Raw genomic sequence first — 13,177 nt, forward strand, 5'->3', positions numbered from 1 at the left:
CATAAGACTGGAAATTCATAGACGTCTTTCAGAGCACAGTATATCAGACAGCATACCTCCCAAGTGTCCCTCTTTTGGAGGGACAGTCCCTACTTGTGATCCATGTCCCTCTGACCCTCTTTGCCCCTTACATGTCCCTCTTTTTGACCTAGAAATGAGATTGGCATTAGTAAACTTTCTATGTTGCCCTAGAAAGTGTCTGGTTTCTTATAGACCCAAACTTGTATATTATTCCTGTTATCATGTGGTGCAGGTTGGATCCTAAAAGTTGTTATATAATAATATAAACAGATATAAATAATATATCAGTAGGTGTTATGGATCTGTTTTGGGGACATGATCCGTGCAACAACAAAAAAAAAAGATTATGCCATTGTGTATCCATGTCACCTATTTGACAGTGAATCCCTGCAGATGCCGACAGTTAAAGGTGTCCCTCTTTGGCCGTCCAAAAAGTTGGGAGGTACGTATCAGTATTCATAAGCTGACACCAGGAGTGGCTATACTACACAATCATCATCATCCTCCACTCCTTAGCTTAGAAATACTGGTGGAAAATACTCATCAGAAGGCCTCCATGTGAACGTGGCTTTACAGGCAGCACCATAGCAGCTGATGGGAGGGGACTCACTATTAGTGAAGCCATATTTAACGATAAACGATCACAGAACCATAGTGGTTACTACAATCCTTACTATGAACGTTTACTCCATCTGATCCCGGCAAATGTGGAATTACAGCAAACACCAAGCGAACAATGAGTGATTTCTCATTTGTCATTTCCTGAATTTACGTGAAACCATTATAGTTTAAATTCTTACGGTAAAACGTAAGGTACAGGAGGCGTAAGCTGCCTCCTATGTCGGCCGACACCTCTGTAAATCTGCAGGTTAGGGTGTAATAGACTAGTCCAGGGATGGGGAACCTCCGCCCCTCCAACTGTTGCAAAACTAATTCCCATCATGCCTGGACAGCCAAAACTAAAGTTTTTGCTGTCCGGGCATGATGGGAATTGTAGTTTTGCAACAGCTGGAGGGCGGCAGGTTCCCCATCCCTGGACTAGACTGACCCATAAAGGCTACATCCACACTACATGCTTTCTTGGATGGGAATCTTCTGATAATTATGGCCACAAATGTTCAAAATGATTATTTGTGTAATGATGAAAATCCGTCAGCTGATAAATGTCCGCTACATCCAGGATCAGATGGACGAAACCGGTTACGCTTTTCCAGAATAGTTTTGTCTGGTTTTCAGGCACTTCAGGCATTGCCATGATGGATACACAGCATTGTTGTACTACAAGGGGCTGATCCCTCCTGTTTTTGTTCTTTGTGACAAGAATGTTACGGGTGGGGGGAGTGAGATAACACGGACGCCGCGGCCCCACCCTCCTTTATGTTGTACAAATAGCATTGGCCAAAATGTAAACGCTAAGACCCCTATTCCACCGCACGATTATCGTTCAGATTATCGTTAAATCGTTCAAATCTAAACAATAATCGTTCGTTTGAATAGCAGTTAACAACTAACGACCAAACGAGAAATCGTTGATCGCTTTATAAGACCTGGACCTATTTTTATTGTTGCTCATTCGCAAATCGTTCACATTGAATAAGAAGTTGTTTGGTCGTTCGCAGTAGTAACAAACGCAATAGCAACGACAAGACGACCGCAAGAACGATCATAAGTAACAATTATCTTTCCATGTAAATGGATGAGCGATTTCAGGTCTTTCGTAATAGCGGTCATTTGGATTGTTTATTGTTAACGAGTATGCGAACGATAATCGTCCTGTGGAATAGGCCCTAAGGATGAAATTGGAGATTCGCCATTTTGTCTCATCATCCGTGTTGTCCTCTGTATTTTGTAAATCCACAAGTTAAAAGGTGTAGATCTAAAAAGGGGGCTGGTAAAAATGACGTCACTAGCCGTCCCAACCCCCCAAAAAGCCCACAAGATCGTCTGGGGGCCATTTTACAGTCATTACATGTATATACTAAGCCTTATACTTACCAGCCTGTCCCAAAGCCATCTACGCTCCTGGATCAGCAGGATTAGCTTTTCCACATCCATTGTGGCCTCCTGGAGCACATGTGCTGCTACTTCCTGCTTAAAATGGCTGCCAGGAGGAGCTTGGTGATGTCACAAACACGCGAGCTGCAACTAAGGATGCTCTGCAAATACTGATAAAATATACTGACGTGACTAGTGCTACAAGTGACGGGCATTATAAGAGGTAGAACGTTACATTGGTCATAGATCCCGCCTCTCAGGGTTCTCCATTTTCTTCCCCACCCAAATCCTAGAGATCGGTGAATTTAGATTGCGAGCCGTAACGGGGAGCGAGCTGACAAACTATGTACGGTGCTGCCGAACCAGCTAATAGTCTTATTGTTGTTGCAGCTTTTCTGTTGTTCAGACTTTATGACCCAGATTTACCCATTCATTATATGTATATTATTTATATTCTCTTATTTCTCTATGGCCCAGTGTTTGTTCATATATCCAGTATACACAAACATATATATACCCATCCACATTGGGCTAGATTTACTACTAAAATCTGATGACTAATCCAGTGTGTGTGTCCTGGGGCCATCCTGCTCACACCTCACGGGAGGGGCGCGCGGGGGGTGCGTATTTGGTGTCAGATAATCCCTCATCTCCTGCCTCCCCGGCCCCTGGAGTGGAGAGATAAAGGTCCGAGTGTTTACTGACCCTGAAACTTTCAGGTGATTTAGGGCAAAATCTTCCTTGTACACCAGTCAGCCATTACATTAAAACCACAGACAGGAAAACTGAATAACCTTATCAATGACACCGGCTTATTTCTCCAAGAATAAAGGGGTCGGTCAGTGATTTTCCATCACCCCCAACCCCTGTCTCCACCATCATCATCAGTCAGCGGCTGTATACTGTCATGTGGGGTGCCTATAGAGATGGGGGAGTAACATTATGGTCACATGCTCCTACACAGCTTCTTCTAATGGTTGAAGCCTAAAATCAAACCTAAACTAAAATTTCAGTAAATCTCTGATTTCCTATCTCCTATTTTCTGTTCTTCTATCAACTTTGCAAAGTAGTGCAGCCTTTCAATGATTTGATATCACCTGATACAGGTGACTTTTTTTTACACGTTTCTTTTGTACATGTTTTTCCTGTTTAGTAAGTTAACTTATCATTTGAAATGTGTATTTGATGTCACTGTAAGGGTCGATCAGCGAAACTGGATTATGTATTGTTTGTGCGTCCATAAAGTGCATCATCATTGGCCGCATATCCCCTGCCTAGAGAGCGATGTGCAGCGTATAACAGTGATTGTATGGGCCGAACGCAGGTGTTTGCTTGTTCTTCAGCTGAACATTGGCTCTTTTACATGGACCGATTATCAGGTAAATGAACGTTCCTAGAAACCATCATTAACAATAATCAGCAGGTGTAAAATGACCTTAAGAGCGGGAACAGCAAGCACTTTAGTCCTTAGGCTATGCTCACACACAGGATATTTGCTCAGTATTTTGCAATCAAAACCAGGAGTGGATTATAAACACAGAAGGGCTATGTGCATGGCCGTCATTTAATGCCAAATAACAGCCGTTGTTTTGAAATAATGGCCGTTATTGCCATTAAATGATGGCCATCCACTCAATATCAGTAGTGTGTGAGCATAGCCTGTCCACGTTATATTCCATTCCTGGTTTTGGTTGCAAAATATTGAGCAAACATACTGCGTGTGCACATAGCCTCATAGAGTGTTCACACATTAAGGTTAATTGCAACTATCTGATCCAGAAAACCCACGTTTTATCGAGAACAATGAAATGTCTGGTGAGCTGTTACTTGGTAAGTTGCACATAACCCGGTAAAGTTCTGGGAACACAGAGGATTCCCGTCTGTAAACACACAGAGTACACAAGGCCACAAAACCTCTCAGCACAGCCATAAAGGGAAGAGTTTCCTCTCTCGTCAGCTGTGACGTCCCCCGGGCCGCCAGCGTCAGCACATTCCCAGCTCCTCTGCATGTGTACACAGCCTGGGAGGGGGCAGACACTACCCAGCAGATGCAGCAGCCTCAGGCAGCCAGCAGGCACACAAAGCTGTCTACTGTCCTACACATGGTCCAGGCCCTGCTGGGGTCTACTGTCCTATACATGGTCCAGGCCCTGCTGGGGTCTACTGTCCTACACATGGTCCAGGCCCTGCCCTGCTGGGGTCTACTGTCCTACACATGGTCCAGGCCCTGCCCTGCTGGAGTCTACTGTCCTACACATGGTCCAGGCCCTGCTGGGGTCTACTGTCCTATACATGGTCCAGGCCCTGCTGGAGTCTACTGTCCTACACATGGTCCAGGCCCTGCCCTGCTGGGGTCTACTGTCCTATACATGGTCCAGGCCCTGCCCTGCTGGAGTCTACTGTCCTACACATGGTCCAGGCCCTGCCCTGCTGGGGTCTACTGTCCTACACATGGTCAGGCCCTGCTGGGGTCTACTGTCCTACACATGGTCCAGGCCCTGCTGGGGTCTACTGTCCTACACATGGTCCAGGCCCTGCCCTGCTGGGGTCTACTGTCCTTCACATGGTCCAGGCCCTGCTGGAGTCTACTGTCCTACACATGGTCCAGGCCCTGCTGGAGTCTACTGTCCTACACATGGTCCAGGCCCTGCTGGGGTCTACTGTCCTACACATGGTCCAGGCCCAGCCCTGCTGGGGTCTACTGTCCTACACATGGTCCAGGCCCTGCTGGGGTCTACTGTCCTACACATGGTCCAGGCCCTGCTGGGGTCTACTGTCCTACACATGGTCCAGGCCCTGCCCTGCTGGGGTCTACTGTCCTACACATGGTCAGGCCCTGCTGGGGTCTACTGTCCTACACATGGTCCAGGCCCTGTTGGGGTCTACTGTCCTACACATGGTACAGGCCCTGCCCTGCTGGGGTCTACTGTCCTACACATGGTCCAGGCCCTGCTGGAGTCTACTGTCCTACACATGGTCCAGGCCCTGCTGGAGTCTACTGTCCTACACATGGTCCAGGCCCTGCTGGGGTCTACTGTCCTACACATGGTCCAGGCCCAGCCCTGCTGGGGTCTACTGTCCTACACATGGTCCAGGCCTTGCTGGGGTCTACTGTCCTACACATGAACCAGGCCCTGCCCTGCTGGGGTCTACTGTCCTACACATGGTCCAGGCCCTGCTGGGATCTACTGTCCTACACATGGTCCAGGCCCTGCTGAGGTCTACTGTCCTACACATGGTCCAGGCCCTGCCCTGCTGGGGTCTACTGTCCTACACATGGTCCAGGCCCTGCCCTGCTGGGGTCTACTGTCCTACACATGGTCCAGGCCCTGCCCTGCTGGGGTCTACTGTCCTACACATGGTCCAGGCCCTGCTGGGGTCTACTGTCCTACACATGGTCCAGGCCCTGCTGGAGTCTACTGTCCTACACATGGTCCAGGCCCTGCTGGGGTCTACTGTCCTACACATGGTCCAGGCCCTGCCCTGCTGGGGTCTACTGTCCTACACATGGTCCAGGCCCTGCTGGGGTCTACTGTCCTACACATGGTCCAGGCCCTGCTGGGGTCTACTGTCCTACACATGGTCCAGGCCCTGCTGGAGTCTACTGTCCTACACATGGTCCAGGCCCTGCTGGGGTCTACTGTCCTACACATGGTCCAGGCCCTGCCCTGCTGGGGTCTACTGTCCTACACATGGTCCAGGCCCTGCTGGGGTCTACTGTCCTACACATGGTCCAGGCCCTGCTGGAGTCTACTGTCCTACACATGGTCCAGGCCCTGCTGGGGTCTAATGTCCTACACATGGTCCAGGCCCTGCCCTGCTGGGGTCCACTGTCCTACACATGGTCCAGGCCCTGCCCTGCTGGGGTCTACTGTCCTACACATGGTCCAGGCCCTGCTGGGGTCTACTGTCCTACACATGGTCCAGGCCCTTCTGGGGTCTACTGTCCTACACATGGTCCAGGCCCTGCTGGAGTCTACTGTCCTACACATGGTCCAGGCCCTGCTGGAGTCTACTGTCCTACACATGGTCCAGGCCCTGCTGGGGTCTACTGTCCTACACATGGTCCAGGCCCTGCCCTGCTGGGGTCTACTGTCCTACACATGGTCCAGGCCCTGCCCTGCTGGGCTACTATCCTACACATGATCTAGGCCCTGCCCTTCTGGTGTCTACTGTCCTACACATGGTCCAGGCCCTGCTGGGGTCTACTGTCCTACACATGGTCCAGGCCCTGCTGGGGTCTACTGTCCAACACATAGTCCAGGCCCTGCCCTGCTGGGGTCTACTGTCCTACACATGATCTAGGCCCTGCCCTGCTGGAGTCTACTGTCCTACACATGGTCCAGGCCCTGCTGGGGTCTACTGTCCTACACATGGTCCAGGCCCTGCCCTACTGGGGTCTACTGTCCTACATGATCTAGGCCCTGCCCTGCTGGGGTCTACTGTCCTACACATGGTCCAGGCCCTGCTGGGGTCTACTGTCCTACACATGGTCCAGGCCCTGCCCTGCTGGGGTCTACTATCCTACACATGATCTAGGCCCTGCCCTGCTGGGGTCTACTGTCCTACACATGGTGCAGGCCCTGCTGGGGTCTACTGTACTACACATGATCTAGGCCCTGCCCTGCTGGGGTCTACTGTCCTACACATGATCCAGGCCCTGTCGTGCTGGTGTCTACTGTCCTACACATGATCTAGGCCCTGCCCTGCTGGGGTCTACTGTCCTACACATGGTCCAGGCCCTGCTGGGGTCTACTGTCCTACACATGGTCCAGGCCCTGCTGGGGTCTACTGTCCTACACATGATCTAGGCCCTGCCCTGCTGGGGTCTACTGTCCTACACATGGTCCAGGCCCTGCTGGGGTCTACTGTCCTACACATGGTCCAGGCCCTGCCCTGCTGGCGTCTACTGTCCTACACATGATCTAGGCCCTGCCCTGCTGGTGTCTACTGTCCTACACATGGTCCAGGCCCTGCCCTGCTGGGGTCTACTGTCCTACACATGATCCAGGCCTTGCCCTGCTGGGGTCTACTGTCCTACACATAGTCCAGGCCCTGCCCTGCTGGAATCTACTGTCCTACACATGGTCCAGGCCCTGCTGGGGTCTACTGTCCTACACATGATCTAGGCCCTGCTGGGGTCTACTGTCCTACACATGGTCCAGGCCCTGCTGGGGTCTACTGTCCTACACATGGTCCAGGCCCTGCCCTGCTGGGGTCTACTGTCCTACACATGGTCCAGGCCCTGCTGTGGTCTACTGTCCTACACATGGTCCAGGCCCAGCCCTGCTGGGGTCTACTGTCCTACACATGGTCCAGGCCCTGCTGGGGTCTACTGTCCTACACATGGTCCAGGCCCTGCCCTGCTGGGGTCTACTGTCCTACACATGGTCCAGGCCCTTCCCTGCTGGGGTCTACTGTCCTAAACATGGTCAAGGCCCTGCCCTGCTGGGGTCTACTGTCCTACACATGGTCCAGGCCCAGCCCTGCTGGGGTCTACTGTCCTACACATGGTCCAGGCCCTGCCCTGCTAGGGTCTACTGTCCTACACATGGTCCAGGCCCAGCCCTGCTGGGGTCTTATGTCCTACACATGGTCCAGGCCCTGCCCTGCTGGGGTCTACTGTCCTACTCATGATCCAGGCCCAGCCCTGCTGGGGTCTACTGTCCTACACATGGTCCAGGCCCTGCCCTGCTGGAATCTACTGTCCTACACATGGTCCAGGCCCTGCTGGGGTCTACTGTCCTATATATGGTCCGGGCCCTGCTGGGGTCTACTGTCCTACACATGATCTAGGCCCTGCTGGGGTCTACTGTCCTACACATGGTCCAGGCCCTGCCCTGCTGGGGTCTACTGTCCTTCACATGGTCCAGGCCCTGCCCTGCTGGGGTCTACTGTCCTACACATGGTCCAGGCCCTGCCCTGCTGGGGTCTACTGTCCTACACATGGTCCAGGCCCTGCCCTGCTGAAGTCTACTGTCCTACACATGGTCCAGGCCCTGCCCTGCTGGGGTCTACTGTCCTACACATGGTCCAGGCCCTGCCCTGCTGGGGTCTACTGTCCTACACATGGTCCAGGCCCTACCCTGCTGGGTCTACTATCCTACACATGATTCAGGTACTGCCCTGCTGGGGTCTACTGTCCCACACATGATCCAGGCCCTGCCCTGCTGGGGTCCACTGTCCTACACATAGTCCAGGCCCTGCCCTGCTGGGGTCTACTGTCCTACACATGATCCAGGCCCTGCCCTGCTGGGGTCTACTGTCCTACACATGATCCAGGCCCTGCCCTGCTGGGGTCTACTGTCCCACACATGGTGCAGGCCCTGCCCTGCTGGGGTCTACTGTCCTACACATGATCCAGGCCCTGCCGTGCTGGGGTCTACTGTCCTACACATGATCTAGGCCTTGCCCTGCTGGGGTCTACAGTCCTACACATGGTCCAGGCCCAGCCCTGCTGGGGTCTACTGTCCTACACATGGTCCAGGCCCTGCCCTGCTGGTTTCTACTGTCCTACACATGATGTAGGCCCTGCCCTGCTGGGATCTACTGTCCTACACATGGTCCAGGCCCTTCCCTGCTGGGGTCTACTGTCCTACATATGGTCCAGGCCCAGCCCTGCTGGGGTCCACTGTCCTACATATGGTCCAGGCCCAGCCCTGCTGGGGTCCACTGTCCTACACATGGTCCAGGCCCTGCTGGGGTCTACTGTCCTACACATGGTCCAGGCCCTGCCCTGCTGGGTCTACTGTCCTACACATGATCCAGGCCCTGACCTGCTGGGGTCTACTTTCATACACATGGTCTAGCCCTGCTAAGGTCTACTGTCCTACACATGGTCCAGGCCCTGCTGGGGTCTACTGTCCTACACATGGTCCAGGCCCAGCCCTGCTGGGGTCTACTGTCCTACACATGGTCCAGGCCCTGCCCTGCTGGGGTCTACTGTCCTACACATGGTCCACGCCCTGCTGGGGTCTACTGTCCTACACATGGTCCGGGCCCTGCTGGGGTCTACTGTCCTACACATGATCTAGGCCCTGCTGGGATCTACTGTCCTACACATGGTCCAGGCCCTTCTGGGGTCTACTGTCCTACACATGGTCCTTGCCCTGCCCTGCTGGGGTCTACTGTCCTACACATGGTCCAGGCCCTGCCCTGCTGGGGTCTACTGTCCTACACATGGTCCAGGCCCTGCACTGCTGGGGTCTACTGTCCTACACATGATCCAGGCCCTGCCCTGCTGGGGTCTACTGTCCTACACATGATCTAGGCCCTGCCCTGCTGGGGTCTACTGTCCTACACATGGTCCAGGCCCTGCCCTGCTGGGGTCTACTGTCCTACACATGGTCCAGGCCCTGCCCTGCTGGGGTCTACTGTCCTATACATGGTCCAGGCCCTGCTGGGGTCTACTGTCCTACACATGGTCCAGGCCCTGCCCTGCTGGGGTCTACTGTCATTCACATGGTCCAGGCCCTGCCCTGCTGGGGTCTACCGTCCTACACATGCTCCAGGCCCTGCCCTGCTGTGGTCTATTCTCCTACACATGGTCCAGGCCCTGCCCTGCTGGGGTCTACTGTCCTACACATGATCTAGGCCCTGCCCTGCTTAGGTCTACTGTCCTACACATGGTCCTGGCCCAGCCCTGCTGGGATCTACTGTCCTACACATGATCCAGGCAGTGCCCTGCTGGGGTCTACTGTCCTACACATGGTCCAGGCCCTGCCCTGCTGGGGTTTACTGTCCTACACATGGTCCGGGCCCTGCTGGGGTCTACTGTCCTACACATGGTCCAGGCCCTGCCCTGCTGGGGTCTACTGTCCTACACATGGTCCAGGCCCTGCCCTGCTGGGGTCTACTGTCCTACACATGGTCCAGGCCCTGCCCTGCTGGGGTCTACTGTCCTACACATGGTCCAGGCCCTGCCGGGGTCTACTGTCCTACACATGGTCCAGGCCCTGCCCTGCTGGGGTCTACTGTCCTACACATGGTCCAGGCCCTGCTGGGATCTACTGTCCTACACATGGTCCAGGCACTGTTGGGGTCTACTGTCCAACACATGGTCCAGGCCCAGCCCTGCTGGGGTCTACTATCCTACACATGGTCCAGGCCCTGCCCTGCTGGGGTCTACTGTCCTACACATGGTCCAGGCCCTGCCCTTCTGGGGTCTACTGTCCTACACATGATTCAGGTACTGCTCTGCTGGGGTCTACTGTCCTACACATGATCCAGGCCCTGCCCTGCTGGGGTCTACTTTCCTACACATGGTCCAGGCCCTGCTGGGGTCTACTGTCCTACACATGGTCCAGGCCCTGCCCTGCTGGGTCTACTGTCCTACACATGATTCAGGCCCTGCCCTGCTGGGGTCTACTGACCTACACATGATCCAGGCCCTGCCCTGCTGGGTCTACTTTCCTACACATGGTCCAGGCCCTGCCCTGCTGCGGTCTACTGTCCTACACATGGTCCAGGCCCTGCCCTGCTTGGGACTACTGTCCTACACATGATTAAGGTACTGCCCTGCTGGGGTCTACTGTCCTACACATGATCCAGGCCCTGCCCTGCTGGGGTCTACTGTCCTACACATGATCCAGGCTCTGCCCTGCTGGGGTCTACTGTCCTACACATTATCTAGGCCCTGCCCTGCTGGGGTCTACTGTCCTACACATGGTCCAGGCCCTGCCCTACTGGGGTCTACTGTCCTACACATGATCCAGGCCCTGCCCTGCTGGGGTCTACTGTCCTACACATGATCTAGGCCCTGCCCTGCTGGGGTCTACTGTCCTACACATGGTCCAGACCCTGCCCTGCTGGGGTCTACTGTCCTATACATGGTCCAGGCCCTGCTGGGGTCTACTGTCCTACACATGGTCCAGGCCCTGCCCTGCTGGGGTCTACTGTCATACACATGGTCCAGGCCCTGCCCTGCTGGGGTCTACTGTCCTACACATGCTCCAGGCCCTGCCCTGCTGTGGTCTATTCTCCTACACATGGTCCAGGCCCTGCCCTGCTGGGGTCAACTGTCCTACACATGATCTAGGCCCTGCCCTGCTTAGGTCTACTGTCTTACACATGGTCCTGGCCCAGCCCTGCTGGGATCTACTTTCCTACACATGATCCAGGCCCTGCCCTGCTGGGTCTACTGCCGTACACATGGTCCAGGCCCTGCCCTGCTGGGGTTTACTGTCCTACACATGGTCCGGGCCCTGCTGGGGTCTACTGTCCTACACATGGTCCAGGCCCTGCCCTGCTGGGGTCTACTGTCCTACACATGGTCCAGGCCCTGCCCTGCTGGGGTCTACTGTCCTACACATGGTCCAGGCCCTGCCCTGCTGGGGTCTACTGTCCTACACATGGTCCAGGCCCTGCCGGGGTCTACTGTCCTACACATGGTCCAGGCCCTGCCCTGCTGGGGTCTACTGTCCTACACATGGTCCAGGCCCTGCTGGGGTCTACTGTCCTACACATGGTCCAGGCCCAGCCCTGCCGGGATCCACTGTCCTACACATGGTCCAGGCCCTGCTGGGGTCTACTATCCTACACATGGTCCAGGCCCAGCCCTGCTGGGATCTACTGTCCTACACATGGTCCAGGCCCTTCCCTGCTGGGGTCTACTGTCCTACATATGTTCCAGGCCCAGCCCTGCTGGGGTCCAATGTCCTACACATGGTCCAGGCCCTGCTGGGGTCTACTGTCCTACACATGGTCCAGGCCCTGCTGGGGTCTACTGTCCTACACATGGTCCAGGCCCAGCCCTGCTGGGGTCTACTGTCCTACACATGGTCCAGGCCCTGCTGGGGTCTACTGTCCTACACATGGTCCGGGTCCTGCTGGGGTCTACTGTCCTACACATGGTCCAGGCCCTGCCCTGCTGGGGTCTACTTTCCTACACATGGTCCAGCCCTGCTAAGGTCTACTGTCCTACACATGGTCCAGGCCCTGCTGGGGTCTACTGTCCTACACATGGTCCAGGCCCTGCCCTGCTGGGGTCTACTGTCCTACACATGGTCCAGGCCCTGCTGGGGTCTACTGTCCTACACATGGTCCGGGTCCTGCTGGGGTCTACTGTCCTACACATGATCTAGGCCCTGCTGGGATCTATTGTCCTACACATGGTCCAGGCCCTGCTGGGGTCTACTGTCCTACACATGGTCCAGGCCCTGCCCTGCTGGGGTCTACTGTCCTACACATGGTCCAGGCCCTGCCCTGCTGGGGCCTACTGTCCTACACATGGTCCAGGCCCTGCCCTGCTGGGGTCTACTGTCCTACACATGGTCCAGGTCCAGCCCTGCTGGGGTCTACTGTCCTACACATGATCTAGGCCCTGCCCTGCTGGGGTCTACTGTCCTACACATGGTCCAGGCCCTGCCCTGCTGGGGTCTACTGTCCTACACATGGTCCAGGCCCTGCCCTGCTGGGGTCTACTGTCCTATACATGGTCCAGGCCCTGCTGGGGTCTACTGTCCTACACATGGTCCAGGCCCTGCCCTGCTGGGGTCTACTGTCATTCACATGGTCCAGGCCCTGCCCTGCTGGGGTCTACCGTCCTACACATGCTCCAGGCCCTGCCCTGCTGTGGTCTATTCTCCTACACATGGTCCAGGCCCTGCCCTGCTGGGGTCTACTGTCCTACACATGATCTAGGCCCTGCCCTGCTTAGGTCTACTGTCCTACACATGGTCCTGGCCCAGCCCTGCTGGGATCTACTGTCCTACACATGATCCAGGCAGTGCCCTGCTGGGGTCTACTGTCCTACACATGGTCCAGGCCCTGCCCTGCTGGGGTTTACTGTCCTACACATGGTCCGGGCCCTGCTGGGGTCTACTGTCCTACACATGGTCCAGGCCCTGCCCTGCTGGGGTCTACTGTCCTACACATGGTCCAGGCCCTGCCCTGCTGGGGTCTACTGTCCTACACATGGTCCAGGCCCTGCCCTGCTGGGGTCTACTGTCCTACACATGGTCCAGGCCCTGCCGGGGTCTACTGTCCTACACATGGTCCAGGCCCTGCCCTGCTGGGGTCTACTGTCCTACACATGGTCCAGGCCCTGCTGGGATCTACTGTCCTACACATGGTCCAGGCACTGTTGGGGTCTACTGTCCAACACATGGTCCAGGCCCAGCCCTGCTGGGGTCTACTATCCTACACATGGTCCAGGCCCTGC

Source organism: Dendropsophus ebraccatus, chromosome 11 (assembly GCF_027789765.1).
Source record: "Dendropsophus ebraccatus isolate aDenEbr1 chromosome 11, aDenEbr1.pat, whole genome shotgun sequence".
NCBI lineage: Eukaryota > Metazoa > Chordata > Amphibia > Anura > Hylidae > Dendropsophus > Dendropsophus ebraccatus.